Source organism: Condylura cristata, unplaced genomic scaffold (assembly GCF_000260355.1).
Source record: "Condylura cristata isolate star-nosed mole 26May11 unplaced genomic scaffold, ConCri1.0 scaffold00002, whole genome shotgun sequence".
NCBI lineage: Eukaryota > Metazoa > Chordata > Mammalia > Eulipotyphla > Talpidae > Condylura > Condylura cristata.
This window is the reverse complement of record NW_004567103.1, coordinates 7,008,540-7,024,997: the sequence shown is the minus strand read 5'-3', so window position 1 is coordinate 7,024,997 and position 16,458 is coordinate 7,008,540.

Here is a 16,458-nt window from a genome sequence, read left to right as displayed (position 1 = left end):
GCTCCCCTCAGCAGTGTGTTTCAGTAGATCTGATGGTGGATAAGGACAGAAGAAGTGGAAAAGAAAGAGGCACTGCTAGACCAGAAGTCTGGCTCACACAACGCTAGTTGCTGGAGAGGGGGAGGGACTAGCATGAGCATGGCCATTAGCCAGCGATAGGAACTAAGATCCTTGCCAAGGCCTAGATCACAAAGCATAAGACCCACGTAGGTGTCAGATGCTGCAGGGTCAGGAAAACTGACCTCAGATGAGGATATGGAGATTGAGGCCATTGTAGAAATCTGGCTTCTTTCATTCTGCATAGTGTATTCAACATTAGCCACAAACAAGCCACTCCATGAAGGACTGAGCCCCTCCCAGAGAGCAGAGACCACATTAGTGCCGTCTCTGCCCTGGCATCAGGCCACCTGTGCCTATGCAGATGTCCTTTTTGCCAACCCACCCTCCCTCCGCAGGGCAGTGACCCCACCCCAGTGACCTCTACCTGCCGGGTTTCTCCTCAATGACTCCCTCAGCTGAGGCCACTCTCCTCAGGGTGGCCCGCCTGTGACCACGCAGCTCTCTCAGCACATCTGTCTCTTTCAGGGCAGTGCTTTCTGCCTCTTTGTGTCTAAGCAATGTCCTGTATTCTTCTCTCCTTTATATAACAAACCTGCCTTCTTGGATATAACTAATGTCTGTGTCATGGAGAAACTCGCCTGGGAACTCACCTGTGCTGGTGAAAGGGGAGCTCTGGTGGAACCTTTCCCAAAATGAACCCAAGGACCCCGTCCCCCAAACCCAGAAACTGCAAAAACGACATCAGGTCTATCTGTTCTTTCTCCCGCTCCGTCTCTACTGAATCCTCTCACCTCTGCACCTCTGGCCTATAAATACACATAAATAAATCTTTAAAACATATATAGAAAAAAATAAGTTGGGTCTCCTACAGAGTTTATGTCTTTTCTTGTTTCTTTAGAATTCTTTAGGAAGCTTGCTTGAACTTTGTTCTAATTTGCACAGGTGTGTCAGGTTAGGGTTCTAACAGGAACAGATGGTCCTTCCCAGTGACATTAAATCATTTTTTAGTAAAGATACTCTTTTCTTTAACCAGTGGTGTGGACAGAAGCCCACAGGGGTGAATCAACATATCTGGGATCAGCAGCTTTGAGGAGTGTTAGCACACCACAGCTGACATAGGGTGTTGCAGAAATGTGAAGGAAGTAGGAATAGGGATGGGACCGTCAGGGAATTACTGTGGTCTCTGGAACAGGGATAGCCCCAACCTGGGGACAGTTGAGGTGAAGTAGACACAAGTCACACTCTCCTCCAATTTTGTTTACTACTGTGCTTCCGTCACCTTGTCCGGAGCCAGAGGGCAACGTAAGTCGATGATGCAATCCATAGAGCTCAGCCATCTGCAGCTCCCAGCCAACTGGGGAAGCTGGGAGATGGCCCTGGGCAAATGTGGGACACATGCCCAGGACAAAATGGCAATTAGAACTTATTAAAGTTATGCCTCAATGATATTGTTAATATTGCAATATCTTTATAATTTATTTTGCGAGCAAATTTCGAGCATCGATCTATGATTTTAATAAATTATCTAAATTCATTCTTCCAGACAAAATTTATAGTCATAAGGATGATCATGTTTTCTCAAGTATTAGTGAAACTTCTCAACTTTAGGATATTTATAATGATGGAAGTGTTTCTCAGGCTTTGCCGTGCTACATGGCAGAGTAGACACTTCAAAATTGAAGGAAGATGTCACGTACTGTATTTGGAGGTGCATCTGTGATCAGAAGCATTTTGACCTGGCCTAAGTCATAGAAATAAGCAAACTCTAAAAGCACACCCACCAAATAAAACAATAGTATACATCATGTGAATGTATGTTGGTAATATGTTCACATTTAGTGAATATTAGCAAAATCTGTGATCTGGATTTCTATTCAGGAACAGATAACTATGATTATATTTATTTTATTTATTTTGGTCCTCTTATCCCTCCTTTACAATAAAGAAAAATTCTAAGTGTTCTGTAAGTCTTTAAAAAGTAGCACATTTGCTACTTACAGAGGAACTTTTGATTTTTATTGAATGCATCTTTATTGAATGCATCGTTTTGTTTTGCTTTGCTCCTATTTTAAGACTAAAGCTGAAAATAGCAGCACTAAATAGAACTTCTCATTTATGAATGTTTCTTACTATCAGCACATATGTACACACACTTTCTACATAATCTGGCTTAGATCAAATGCCTGCTCTTCAGGGTAACCCGTCTCGCAAAAGTAATTTCCTTCTGTTCAATATAACATATATTAAATATATATAATATTTTGCTAGGACTTGGTGAGTTCAGCACAACTGGCAAATCCTTCATAAGAAAGGCCACAGTGTCACACTGGCAAGAGAAAATAGAATCTGGGCTGAGAACTGGAGAGAAAAATAAAAGTTCTCTTAAGGGCAAGAGTGACAGCTGAGCAGGGCGGAGGTACCTGCTTCAAAGGCGCCAGTGTCTTGTGTTTATAGATAAAATGTTGGTTTCTATGGGGGGAGAGTGTCCACAGAAGCAAATATCCCTGACACCCAAACAAAATAATCCCAAATAAAATAGATGATGCAGGCCATAGTAAAAAGGGAGATAACTAAGCATGGGAAAAAATGCATGACCTCACTCTTTTAGAATACAACATGATTCATCAGCATTTTCCAGCTTTCTCGCACGCCTGACTGCTGTGAATGTGTCACAGCTCCGCCCCGCCCCTTTTGCCACAAGGTTAGGTCACTAAATCTAGAGTGCTGCAGAGCTGCAAAAGATGGTGGCAGCATTGAAAGAAAGCTCATGGTTCGTGGGAGTATTACTTTTTAGAAGAGATTTATTTAATTTATTTATAGAACGGGTTATGAGAGGGTGACGGGGTGCCCCAGAGACAGAGTGGGGAGCAGAACAGCACAACTCCCTGCCTGACATTACTTGCAGTGATTTAAAGACACCCTTTCTGCTGCCAACCTGCTTTTCTCAAAAGCTAAAAGTGGCAGTTTTTTTCTTTACATTTTTGGCCTCGGGAATGCTGTGTAGGAAGTTAGTTGAAAAACAAGTCTCTGTGATCATGAGGAAAATGGTATGAGAATAATCTATGGAAATGAATTAGAAGCGGGAGGAGTCAGCTAAAAATACCATGACATGCAGGCTAAGTTATAATTTTAAATTGTGGCGCTGGCCAAAGCCTTGAAGTGTTATCAGCCCATCTCCTGCTAGGAAAAGGCACTATAGTTTAATCAAAGAACTGTGAAACCACTGCCTCAAAATTGCAACCAAATTGTTTGTGCAGTGTTATGTAGCTAGGGAACGAATGCAGACTTCTAGAGTTACATTATTAGTTTCTTTTCAGCCGCGTACTTCAAAGATTTGTTGGAATCTAGTAACCTTACAGTGCACACAACCAAGGACTCCATGGCACCACAATTCTTGCCTCTCCTTCTTCTCTCTCTCCTCCTCCTTTGTGATTTCTGGCTCCTGCCTTGTGGGAAAGGAAAACAAAAAGTCAGACACCTCCGTTTGGCTCATTCGACCAGGTGCTGACAGCTTTTGCCGAGGATGAGAAAGCACACTGGTGTGAAAAGAAAGTTTGTGAGAAGTCTGCAGTTTTCAAGTACTCGCTACCTGTGTCCCCATCGTAAACAGCCTCTGAGTGCCCGTAAGATGCAGATTCCCAGGCCCCAGCTCCTGCGGTCCAGACGTGTGTGAAGGCGATGTGTAGTTTTTTATTGGGGAGTGCTGGAACCTGAAGGGGCTGCATTTGTCAGAACCCTGGTATTTAGAAAATCAGCCCAATCTGACACGTTGTCACCTATGCTAACTGAAGAGTTTCTAGAAGTCTCATTTCCCTGCCCCTGAGAAACCAGTGATTTAGTCCCATTAAAACAGCTGGTATAGCCCTGACCCTCAAAAGATCAGGTAATCTCTCCAAAGTGCCCCCAGCAAATAGTGTTCTGAAGAGGGTGTTTAGATAGAGGGTAAAAACGGCACTGGAAGACGATCTCAGTTTACCTAGCAAAGAGTGCAGCGTCAGTGGAAATCCTGTTAGGAGCACCCCACCCGCGGTCTGTGACCCACACCCATGCTTCACCCTTCATGTGTCTGAACAGCCGTAGATGGTGGTGGCGGGGTGCAGGCAAGATTTCCAGCCACCTGTCTTATTTCAGAGGGGCCTGTGATGTCCCATGGCTTGTGGGTGGTGAGGACCTCACTCACCCTCTCTCTGTGGGGCTCCTAGCTTTGCTGTCGTGAGCTGGACACATCAAGCTTTTTTTTTTTTTATCAACTCCAATAGTTTTGCTTTCTGCCTATTTGCTCGTCTATCATTTTGTACCCTGATCAGAAATCCCATGTACTTCAGACTGATGGGTTACTCTCTACTCTGTCAGCAACACTTTCATTTGTACAAGAGAACAAATGTCAGTATTCTTTGGTCGTTTGGTCAAAATGCGGCCAGTCAAACTGCTTATTACTGATTTTCAGGAGGCTCTTAGTTTCTTAGTGAGCTCAACCCTCAGAGCATATCAATAGTTTATCAGTGAAGCCAATCATTTAGAAGTTAATGACATTAATGTGTTTTTTTTAATCAGTTATTTGAGGAATGCCTTATATGCAATAAAATTACCAGGTAAGATGTAAAGATGAATCATTATTTTAAAATAATTGTAAAATACTCAGGAAGTTGCAAAGCTAGTACATAGTGTCCCAGGTCCACTAGGCCCTCGTTCCCCCTTGGTACAGAATTCCACTCTACTGAATTTCTTTCTACTTCTGGAGAGGAGATTGATACTAGAATGAAGTAATGGTATGTTATATTTCATTGTATCATGGTGTTAAAGGGAAGGATGTCCTAAAGAAACTCTGCAGAGTCTTATGGACTCCACCTCCTACTCCAGCTTTCTGGACTCTATCCCCTACTCCAGTGATTGGAAACTACAACTCCCAGCAGCACCAGGGAGAGAACTGTGAGGACCCAAGGGTGGAGCTAGCAGGAATTCTGGAACATTTGGGGGATAAATAGGGTGCAATTGCATCTCTCACTCTCTTGCTCGGCAAACGGCTTTCCGGACCGCGAGACTGGATGTGTTCAGTCAACGGAGCCGTAAGGTATTCCAGTTACTTTGTATCCTGCCCTCTTTCCCTGGATTGTTTCCTGTTCCTTTCCCCTTTTGTAAATAAACCCGTTATTGACCCTTTCGTGTGTACCTGCAGTGTAACTGAATTGTGAGCACGTAGGTGAGGTCCCAGACAGGTGGCCCAGTCCACTCTGAGCTACCCTGTAACAATGGGATTCCTGTATCCATAACACCATCACAATATGAACTGTCTTTCTCCACCACTTTCAACCTCATCTTAGCCCCCAGTCATTCCCTTCCTTCATCCACCTTAATCCCTGAACCTTCTCCCTGGCAGTGAATACTCTGTTACTTCTCCCTATAGTTTGTCATCCAGAATGTTCTATACATGGAATCATATAGTATGTGATCTTTGAGCCTGACTTTATCGCTGAGTAGAATCTCCTTTATCATTCAGTATAATGCTCATCCAAGATGTCCAGTGTTTGTTCTTTTTTTATGCTGAGTGCTACTACAGTCTACATTTATTTATCTATTGAACTTAACTATATGCCTTTCTTTTCCAAAAGGCTTTGATGTGGCTTTAACAAATGTAATAACAAGACTAAGAAAACACAAAAAATGGTGAGTATTGCAAATAGAAAGGCAGTTGCTGGAACCCTGCCACCTCACAGCAAAGGCTGGTGCTCTGTCACCTTGCTGCTCCACAAGTCAGTGGTGGCTGTTTCTCCATAGAGCCCAGCAACTGCCTTTTTTTTTTTTTTTTCCCCAGTTGCTTCTCAGAGCCCTTTTATTCAACTGTGTACTTCCTGCTCTTGGAATGGACCAACCAAGTGTGAGATATGAGCTGATTGGCGTTAAATGATCCAATCAGCTGCAGGGTTGAAAAATGGTCCAAAAAGACTTGTGGGTGGGACACTGCTGAGAGGCTGTAGGGAGCTGAAAGACAGATGGTCCCAACTTGACGAAAGAAGGAAAAACTTCACTCCTGGCCTCTGGAGAAAAAAAGCAGGACCAGAAGCTGAAGGAAGAAGTGAGAAAAGAAGCATCCAGCAGCTGACCTCCCATGAGGGAAGAGAAGTGAAGACCTCTGCAGAATCTGCCTCTGGTCCTGTCTCTCCATCACCTGAAAGGAACCCCAAACGTCCCGGGCCTGATCCCTCAAAGAGCTGCTTGTTGTTGGTGTAGCCCAACAACTCAGAGCTTTGAATATTGGTCATCTCTGACATTGTCTCTGTGGGGCTAGTAGTGACCATCACCACTGGTCAGTGCTGCCCAGCACTCCTGGTGACTGGTGGTGACCAACACTAATGCTGCCTGTGTGAGGGATCTGCCATTAGTGGTTACAGTGAGCTTTTTGTTTCCTCTGTTTTTAACACCCCATGACTTCCTGGAGTCTGAGGTCTCTCACAATTGTGCATGATGCGGCCCACAGACAGGGACCTGTCCTCTTACCAGGCATTGTCCTTTGTTCGCCTTTAGCCCATGGGCCCCTAGCATGTGGTTTTTGTATTACTATTGTTTTGTGTTTTGGCCTTTAGGGAGTTTTTGGCGGCTCTCTGATCTTAAAGCCCATCATGCAGGTGACTGTTCCAGCCTACCATCCGGCCTTCTCCACCTCTGCCTGCCCCTGTTTCAGAAAGGCATAGTATGCTCGCCTTAGGAGTGACGTAGCCATTCTGCATAATCTTATAACGGGCGCTGAAGTGTCTGGCATCCAGAATAATAATAATAATAATAACACAATAAATGTCATGTCGCTCATTATTAGAAAGAAACTTACCATTTTCAATGAGGGTGACATTTTTTGCTGGTTTTTTTTTTTTTTTTTTTTTACATAGTACATAGACCATACTATAATGGATAACCATCTCAGCAATATTTCTTTAGCAAATGCAGACATGGATTTACCTTAGCTGGCTACTTTTCATTGTGACTCTCTCTCTCCCTCTCTGTTACTCTCTCTCCTTTTTTGAGCCCTGCTGAAGGTTAGCTGAAGAGAACATAATAAGGATGCTTGTAAAAAGGGGCAGGTTCTCTGCCCCAGCCAAGGAGAACTGGAGCTGAGCAGGGAGGGGAAGCGAGATAAGACTGAGAGAAGGGAGGAAAGGGATCAGGAAGTGCCGGCTAGGGCACAGGGATCCGAGAGACAAGTGAACGAGCAACACAGCTTCCCTGTCTTGACACTGCACCTGGGAATTGAATGACCTGGGACGAGACACATGAAAAAGACAGACGTGGGTGAGGCATCTGTGGGAGGCTGACGATGGCAGCCTTTAGCTTGACTCAGAGTTTGATCTTTTGTCTCCAGACTTGCCTGACACCTTCTGCCCTTTCCCATAAGTCCACACTAGAAGGTGCCTTACATTTGTGGCAATCTTTTGGGCCTCCACTGCTCTGTGCCAGCCCTGTTTGGCTGGGTATTTATCCACAAGGGACTGGGTAACTTTGGGTATTTAACTGGAAACAATTTTAACTACACTTTTCTCTTCCCGTTACCACACACTAATTGCACTGCAGGTCCTTTCCATTACATGTCTACACTCTAGGTTTGTTTTGTCTTGATGCAGCAGATGGCAGAACCTATTTAGCACAGGCAGGTCTGGAGGCCCATGTCAGGGACCGAGACCAGGACCTTGCCTCCTATGCACAAAACAACACTTGATTGTAACTTAGGGTAAACATCGGTTGAGAAAACAGCACACCCGAATCCCTTCCCCCACTTCTTTTCCCTTCAAGCTCAGCAAGTTCCAGCACCTGAGATAGATTTTATCTCTGGCTCCCGAGATAAGTGTCGACTCCCTTAAGATGACGACGACGGCCCCCTCCCCTCAACCCCATTGGCCTTTGGGACATCAAACCATTAAGACCACCCCCCGCCAGTACTTTCTGTACCGCCCTCATGCTCTATCTATATATGACTGTAACAAGAAACAAGAAGAATAAAAGCTCTCCTTGAGAAAGACGTGTCCGCGTTTTTCCTCGGCTATCCCTGGGGCTCTAAACCCCCTCGCCTTGCTGGTCAAGGCCCCCCGCAGGCCCAGAGTGCCCTCTCACCCTGCCTGGTAACAAGATCACATGTAGAAACTAGATAACCAGCCTTGTTCAAGAAGCCCCAACTGTTTCAGCCCAACATTCTTCAAGTTGCCCAATCTTAAAGCTCAAATACAGGAGTGAAGAAGCATTGGTGATGACTGAGTCCCAGTTAGCTTCTCTGAAATCTCAGAAAACAAGGTAAATTTAATATTTATTGCCAATGAAATAAATAGTAAATTATGTAGGTTGCCTAGATCTAGAGAGAGGTTGACTTTGCGAACAGCTATGCTCTTAAAAAAGTTGGTAAAGAAATATTTAAAAAACATCCTATATATTAGAGGCAAATTTTAATCTTCCAATAGGTCAGCTTTCACCTGAAATCCTAGCAAAAATTAAATCTTAGGTTCGCTTTTGAATCATCACCAGGAGGAAAATCTAGTAACAAATACTTATGATCATGTTGATTACACAAGTTTTGTTACACATTTTCTTCCAAAGTTGGCTTTCTTCATTCATTGTGTCTCATTTTTTAATGTTTTATCTTTCCATTTATCTTCTAGAGCAGAGTTCCTTGTGAGTATCTTGCTGATCATACCTTTAAGGCTAAATAAAACTTTAATGATCTTCTTGGCTTAAATCCCAAATGTGGTGAGGTTTTGCCACAGGCATGTCTCTGAGGCGGCCCTCACTGGAGTTCAGTACTGGGCTGTCTCTGGAGGTGCAGTTGCCTTGAATAAGAAATGAACAGCCTTTGCAGGGATGACCATCCAGCCTTTGAGTGTACCCCAAAGAGTAGATAGATAGAAGACACTGATGAAGCTCATCCCTAACTCTTTTTTAGAATTGTTTTTAACATAGAAAAGTTGGGGTGTAGGACAGAGGCACGTGGGGGGTAAGAGGATTCACTAGAGACAGAACAGACAGGTTGATTGAAACACACTGCTGAAGGGAGCAGTGGGTGGGTCAGGAGACATGCCGCACCATGTAGGTCAGCTCCCTGGCTGGGGATCAAACTCAGGCCATGGGGGGTGGATAGCGATGAGATGTAACCCCTCGGTCACCAGGGAGTCTCCCTCTGCTAGCTATTGATTGATATCAGCCTCCACATTTCTCTAAATACCCCTACCTCCCTGTTCTACATCACAAAGATATGACCAACATTTGCAAACTTAGTGGCTGAGACTTCGATTAATAATGTGACATTTTAGAGAAATAGACAATATCCCTTCTGGTAAAATGTAGGCAGAATTAAGAGATAATGATGTCTCATAACTGATTACCTACCTCTGAGGAGAAAAATATCCCTCCCTGAATTTTGACTGATTTGGATTAACAATGCATTTTTACCTATAGTTATTCATAACTTATTAATCATTTTTCTGTTCAAGTGAATGCAGAGTTCTAAACCTGATTGTATTTCATGTATCTCCAAAAACATATTCCTCACTCTTGTCTTTAAAAGTTTAGATTCAAAGAGATTTACAGTTTTGAGCCTTCCCTAAATATCATATTCTTCAGAGAGTTTTCCTTACCATCTCTTCTCCCAGCCAATTTAAAAGAGCTCTCCTCTTTAATACTCTAGACACACAAAGTTTCTCTTTCAGAGCTTTTGTCTTGAGTTGTGATGTTTTTGCTTATCTGTATCCTATATTTATCTGCCACAGTCTGTGAAATCCAGGAAAGCAGACAAAACGTCTGTCACATTCATCATTATAGGTTTATGTGAGCAGCTGTTTTTAAGTCCTTTGTTCTAATAATCTGTGTTCTTTAAAACTTACATGCAAAGTTGGCATATTTCCTTTAATTGAAGAAGCATTACCTTCCAACTCGATCATTCTCTGTTTCCCATGTCCAAGTTCCTCTTTTTGAAGGGAGAATCAATATGAAAACTCATAAATACGATTGCAGTTAATGCAGTGTAAGACATCACACAACTGTCTGAAGCCGTCCTTAGGCTTAGGAGATAAATGATAAGTGGTAGAAGCAGTGGTGATGTAGCAATAGCCCTTGGAAAAGGTGCTTAGAGAATGTTTCAAGTGCAAACGTGGGTTTTGGAAGATGGATGAGAGAGGAGTGGAAAATACATTGACAGTGGTAAAACTTGACACAAAAGAAATTGAAACACAACATGTGTAGCCGGCAAAGAAGAGGAGTTCCATGCTTACGCAGTTCTTATAAGAATATCAGTTCTTATAAGAATATTAACTTTGAGAGGGATTTTGTGGAATTACTGGGGTTTTAATTTATTTTAAGATTTATTGATTTATGCATACAGAACTGGGGTACAGGCCAGGGGTGCAGGGGCGGCGAGAAGATTCACCAGAGACAGAGTGGGGAGCAGAACAGGCCGACTGGAAAAGCGCACTGCTGAGGGGAGCAGCGGGCGGGCCAGGAGAGGTCTGCCGCGCCATGTGGTCACCTCCGGGGCAGGTGGGGATCGAACTCATGCTGAAGTGGCTTCAGCCTCTTAGTGCTGCGCTTTAACCCGCTGTGCCACCAGGGAGGGCCAGGTTTTTAATTTTTTAAAAAAGGGGCCCTCCCTGGTGGTGCAGCGGGTTAAAGCGCAGCACTAAGAAGCTTAAGCCACTTCTGCATGAGTTCGATTCCCGCCTGCCCCGGAGTAGATCCACATGGCACGGCAGACCTCTCCTGACCCGCCCGCTGCTCCCCTCAGCAGTGTACTTCGTCCATCTGCCTGTTCTGCTCCCCACTCTGTCTCTGGTAAATCCTCTCACTGTCCGCATCTCTGGCCTGTACCCCAGTTCCAGTGCTGAGGTACAGGCCAGAGGTTCAGGGGCAGTGAGAAGATTCACCAGAGACAGAGTGGGGAGCAGAACAGACTGATCGACGAAGTACACTGCTGAGGGGAGTAGCGGGGAGACAGGAAATTTCTATGTGGGTCACCTCCCTGGCTGGGGTTTGAATTTGTACTGAAGCAGCTGTGGGTAGCTACACGATGCTGTGCTTTAACCCATTGCACCAGCAGGGAGGGCCCATTACTGGGTATTTTTAAATGCAAGAATCTAATCTCTGTTTGAAAGCACTGGAAGTTTCCACATGTGGCATAATGAAAAAGTTCTAGCAAGGTAGATTCAGAAGCTTCATGCAAAAAGACAAAACCCAGTGGGAAAATGAGAATTCCATGAACAGGATAGGGCTAATTGAAACAAAAAAGTGTGGTTACAGGTGACATGCATCATGAAAAAAATAGGAAGGACCAAAGTGGATTCTAGATGGAGATTAATAGTAAGAGAAGAGGGCCTCCCTGGTGGTCTAGGGGCTAAGTTTCAGCGATATCACTGCTATGGCCTAAGTTCGATCCCGGGCCAAGGAATGATCTACATGGCACAGCAGACCTCTCTTGTCTCCCTGCTGCTCCCGGGCAGTGTTCCTTGTCAATCACCCCTGGCACCTACAGTCTACCACTTCTATCCAAAAATAACAGTTAAAATAAAAGAGAGAGAGAGAGAGAGAGAGAAGCTTGGAAAAAATGAAAGTAGGAGCACTATAATAAAACAAATGGAAAAGATTTTAGTAGGTCAAATAATGAATTGCCAGTGGAATCTCCAAGCGGCCAAGGGTTGGCTGTACACAGAGGTAATAGAAGATGAAGCTGTAAGCAAAGGACTTACACAATACTTCAAAGACAGTTAGTGGGAAAGACGATTGAGTTTACTGAGACTAATTTGGTGACACAGGCCTGGCCTGGTAAGATTTTACGAAGGTTTTCTATGTGTTTGAAAATAATCACTGTTGCCTAACAGGTGAATTATCCTTTACATTTCTTTTCAAGTCAAGCTTATTAATTATTCTATTTAAAACTTCTCTATCTTTATTGGTTTTGTTGCTGCTTGTCTTATCAAATTTCTGAGAGATGATATTAGCATCCTACTTTTTAGTTTAAAATAATTTGTGTTTTTATCAGCTACTTGGACATTGTATATATTCTCTTTAAATACAGCTCATTGTTTCCATATTTTTATTACTATTTTGCTGCTTCAGATGTAAAGTTTCTAGAGATATATTAATATCTCTACTGACTGTGGTGTCTCAACTTTTAATTGTAATTCTGTCAATTTTTGCTTTTTATATTTTAGAATTATGTTGTATTCAAGTTCAACGTTATTATTTTTGTGAATTATTCATTATTAAATTAGAGAATTCTTTATAATAAGCTTTAGTTTTAGCTAACATTAATATTAATATATAAGATTTTTATCTCTTATCTTACCACTTTTAATATTCATTAATCAAATTAATTTGATGTGTCTCAATCAGTATAACACTAGATAATTTGAAAATCAAAACTGAGAATGTCTTATAAAAAATTTACTCTTTTAAGTCCAATTTTACTTATTGATTCATTGATGTCTATGTAATATTTTAAGGGCAAATTATTTTTAATCCCTCTCTTTCTTTAGCAGTTACTTTCTTGCCAGTGGTTCGGGAAAAAATTTACCAATAAATTTTTCATTTTCTCCTTATTTTCTACTTTCCATACCTTTTTATGGATTCATTTCTGCACTAAAGTACACTTTTTAGTAATTCTTTGTGAATCAAACTTTTTCTCTCTTGTGAAATGGACTTAAATCTCAACAGAGTTTGAATATTCTTTTTTGTACAGATGTTTTTCTGTTTTTATAAGATACAATATTTTAAGGACAGTAAATAAAATCTGATTTGTTTTTATAGTTACCCAAAGAGTCCAAATGGAAGACACAACAGATATTTCACAAACAGCTCTGGACAGAATGGTCTCGGGGCCCTCTTTCATATGAGTGGCAGTGTCTGGGGTAACATCATCTATTGAAGAGTAATGGTACAGCCTCATTTTCTTCCTTGACTAAAGGAAAACTCTGGAATTCTTTTAGATATTTGAGGAGTAATGGTGGGTGGGAACAACTCTTGTTCCCTTTTTAATTCCCTGTGGAATTTTGTTGAGTCATGATCTTATAAAATATACTGTATGAAGCTAGTTTTGTATAAATGTAACAGTAAATGACACAAGATAATTAACTATTGTTCCTGAGATTTCTTTTAAATTGTGTACAACAAATACTCTACAAAGACACTTCCAGGAACATCAGCAAATTGCTACTTTTGAACTTTTAAATGTTGAGCTATTTTAATATTTGCAGAAGAGATCTCTCTTAGTAATGCTATTTCTTTTATCATCTTAAAAATACATTCCTATGTATTGACCTGTGATTCTATAAATATGCCTTAAGGGAAATGAATGTATAATCTAGAGAAGCTAGAATGAAATGGACTTATTTGAAAAGGGAGAAGATGGGATGGGAGAATGGCTAGTTGGGAAAAATTTTTTAGTGGCAAACACCACCAGGAACTGGGTGGTGGACATAGTGTGGTGTATCCATTCACTGTGGTGGGAAACTGTTACTCTTTAAACTTAACTAATACTCCAAACCAACTTAAAAGATTAATTTCAAAATGTGAAAGAAAATAAAAGAGTAAAGATTATACTTTTAGACATCTTACTCTTAGAGAGAAATTTAAAGATTATATTTGCTTTGCCTATCAAATGAGAAGTGGTTTAACACTGGCAGCATCTTAATAAAACTGACCTCTTTTTCAGTGTATGATCAGGATATAAATGAAGTATGCCTAACTCTGTTGGGGGTAGGGGAGATGAGGAAAAAGAACATGGATCATGATGTATTTGAAATATCACTCACACATTTCACCATTCATTCATCATCATCTAGCTAATGCAGCGTCGTGTATTGAAGACCTACAGTTGTGTTAGGAACTTGTTAGCTGCTGGGATACTGAACACTGTTAACAATTGGCCCCTGCCTTAACGAGTTTATGTTCTGAGTAAGCACTTATCTAATAATGTAATGTGAAAAACATTATACTGATTGCATAATTACAGCGAAGAAGGACATCATATTGGAAGGGTAGACTCAATACCTGTGCAGATCTATTTAGGCAGATTGGAGAGCATGAAGCCTACTTAGTACTGAAATGTGCAAGTCCAGGTGGAAGTGTAAAGACAGAATCTGGTGCCATTAAATTTGGAAAACATCACTTGACATCCTTTTCTCTAATTCTAAGCTAATCAAGTCACCTTCCCTTTGCAAGTGAGCTTCCTTTGTAGATCTGCATATGGGAAGAGAAAGGTGTTGATACTTCAGATAAATCAACTGAAATATCCCCATGCTCTTGACATTATATTTCTCATTACAAATTTGCATTCTTGTGTAAATACATTTCCAAGGAGCCTGATTACTGTGCGTGTGCCTCCCCTTGCCCTCTCAGACACACATCCTCTCTTTATCTGTGGAATAAATCACGCATCTGAGATGAAAGCAGAATGTCTGATCCTGAACCTTAGAGAATTCATCAGAGCAAATGCCACTGTGTTCGCTGATAACACCCCTCACCTCACAGCATGTGCTGCTTTTTCAGACATCTCCTGCTACATGAGATTGTCATGAATATTTCAGTCACTCTTCTCTTGCATTCTCAATTCGAGACTGTGATTGAAGTTAGCCGAAACCTAGGGCACCTCGCATGGCACAGGTCTTCCCCAGGAGCCCCTGACCTCGGCCCTCACCATGAACCATCCATTTACAACATAACCACCTGCAAGCAATATAGATTTAAGAAATAGAATTAAATTACATTTAGAAAAAAAAATTAACTGGAGAGTTTGTGTCCCAACCACATAATAAATGGACTGACTTTTGACTTTTCATAATTGTACTCCTCAAATTTCCAGTTTGTGCCCAAAGAAGACCTGTCTGTCTTCATGAGGGATAATCTTCACCACCTCATCTTCTGAAAGCCCGGACTCTTCCTTGGGACCTCTTGTCTGCTTCTAAGTCTGAGCAGGGGCTCCTGCCTTCTATTTACTTTGATTCTCCCTAAAGATCTGGAAGTGTTCTCTAAACCAAATATCTCTGTGGCAAATAACATTCTCTCTTGCTCATTTTGCTCTCCATTCTCATAACTCTCAGGTTTCACGTGTGTAACTGAACAGCCGCCATTTGTGATCTACTACTTTCTAAACCTGTGTTCTGGGAAGAGCAGCATTTAATCGTTTTTTATGGCTGTGTGGCAAATAATGGCAAATATGGGAGCTAAAAATAACCCAAATTATCTCACAGTTTCTGTCAGTCTAAAATTTGGTTCCAGCGTGGCTAGGTTCTTAGTTCAGAGATTACAGATTACAGAAATTAAGATGCCACTGAAGGCTCATCTTGGATCTCAATTTTAGTTCATAACAGTGATGTTAGCAGTTCAGTGAAGCTATACATTGCCGCTTCCATCTTCCTTCTAACTGGTGGTCAGAGGCAGCTTCTTGCAGCCAGAGGGTGCAAGCAGTTCCTTGCTCCTGTATCCTTTCAGGATTCCCCCCTGTGCTGTTTTCTTTCAGGACAGTGAACATGGGTCTCTCTGACTTATCTTCTATGAATTGCCAGAGTAAACTCTCTGTTTTAAAGGATCCATGTTATGATGTCAGTTTTTCTGGACAAGCTCCCTTCTCAAAGTTGGGTGATTAAAGACATTGATTACACCTGCAAAATTCCTTCACTGCAATACTTGGATGCAAGTACTAATTAGCTGAGAAAAAGTGTGAATATCAGTAGCTGGGAATCTTAAAAGGTCATTTGAAATTCTGCTGAACAGTTAGGTTTAGAGAGAATTGAGTGGACAATATGCTTGATGATTTGTAAGGCCTTTCTTAAGATTCTAAGGACTCACCTGTGTTTTTCTATTGTCATGTTTACATAATGTTTACAAAAATAATGTTAATTTCACTCATGCTCATTTCAGATAAGTTCTGTACTTGCCAGTCAACTTCTTTTTGTTTATCTTTGGTTTGTTTGGACATGGAATTTTGGAGCTTCGGTTAGAAGGAAATTGAATTGGAGATTTTTTTTTTTATGGGAATGATTTTATGTGGGACCAAGACACTTCTGTGAACTAGCTGGAAGCAACTTCAGATGTCTGCCCATCACCAAACCCACATTCCAGGAGATGGCTGAAGCTGCCTGCATTAGGAATGGAATTCACAGGCCTCCCTGGTGGCACAAGGGGTTAAGTCTCAGTATTATGAAGCTGTTGGCAGCCACTTCAGCATGAGTTGATTCCCCACCAGGGAGTGAGCCACATGGCACAGAAGACCTCTCTTGTCTCACCTGCTGCTCCCCTCAGCAGTGAATTTCAGTAGATCACCTGTTTTTCTCCACACTCTGTCTCTGGTGAATCTCTGCACCTCTGCACCTCTGGCCTATGCTCCATCTCTTGTATTCACAAATATATAACATATATATATATATATATATATATATA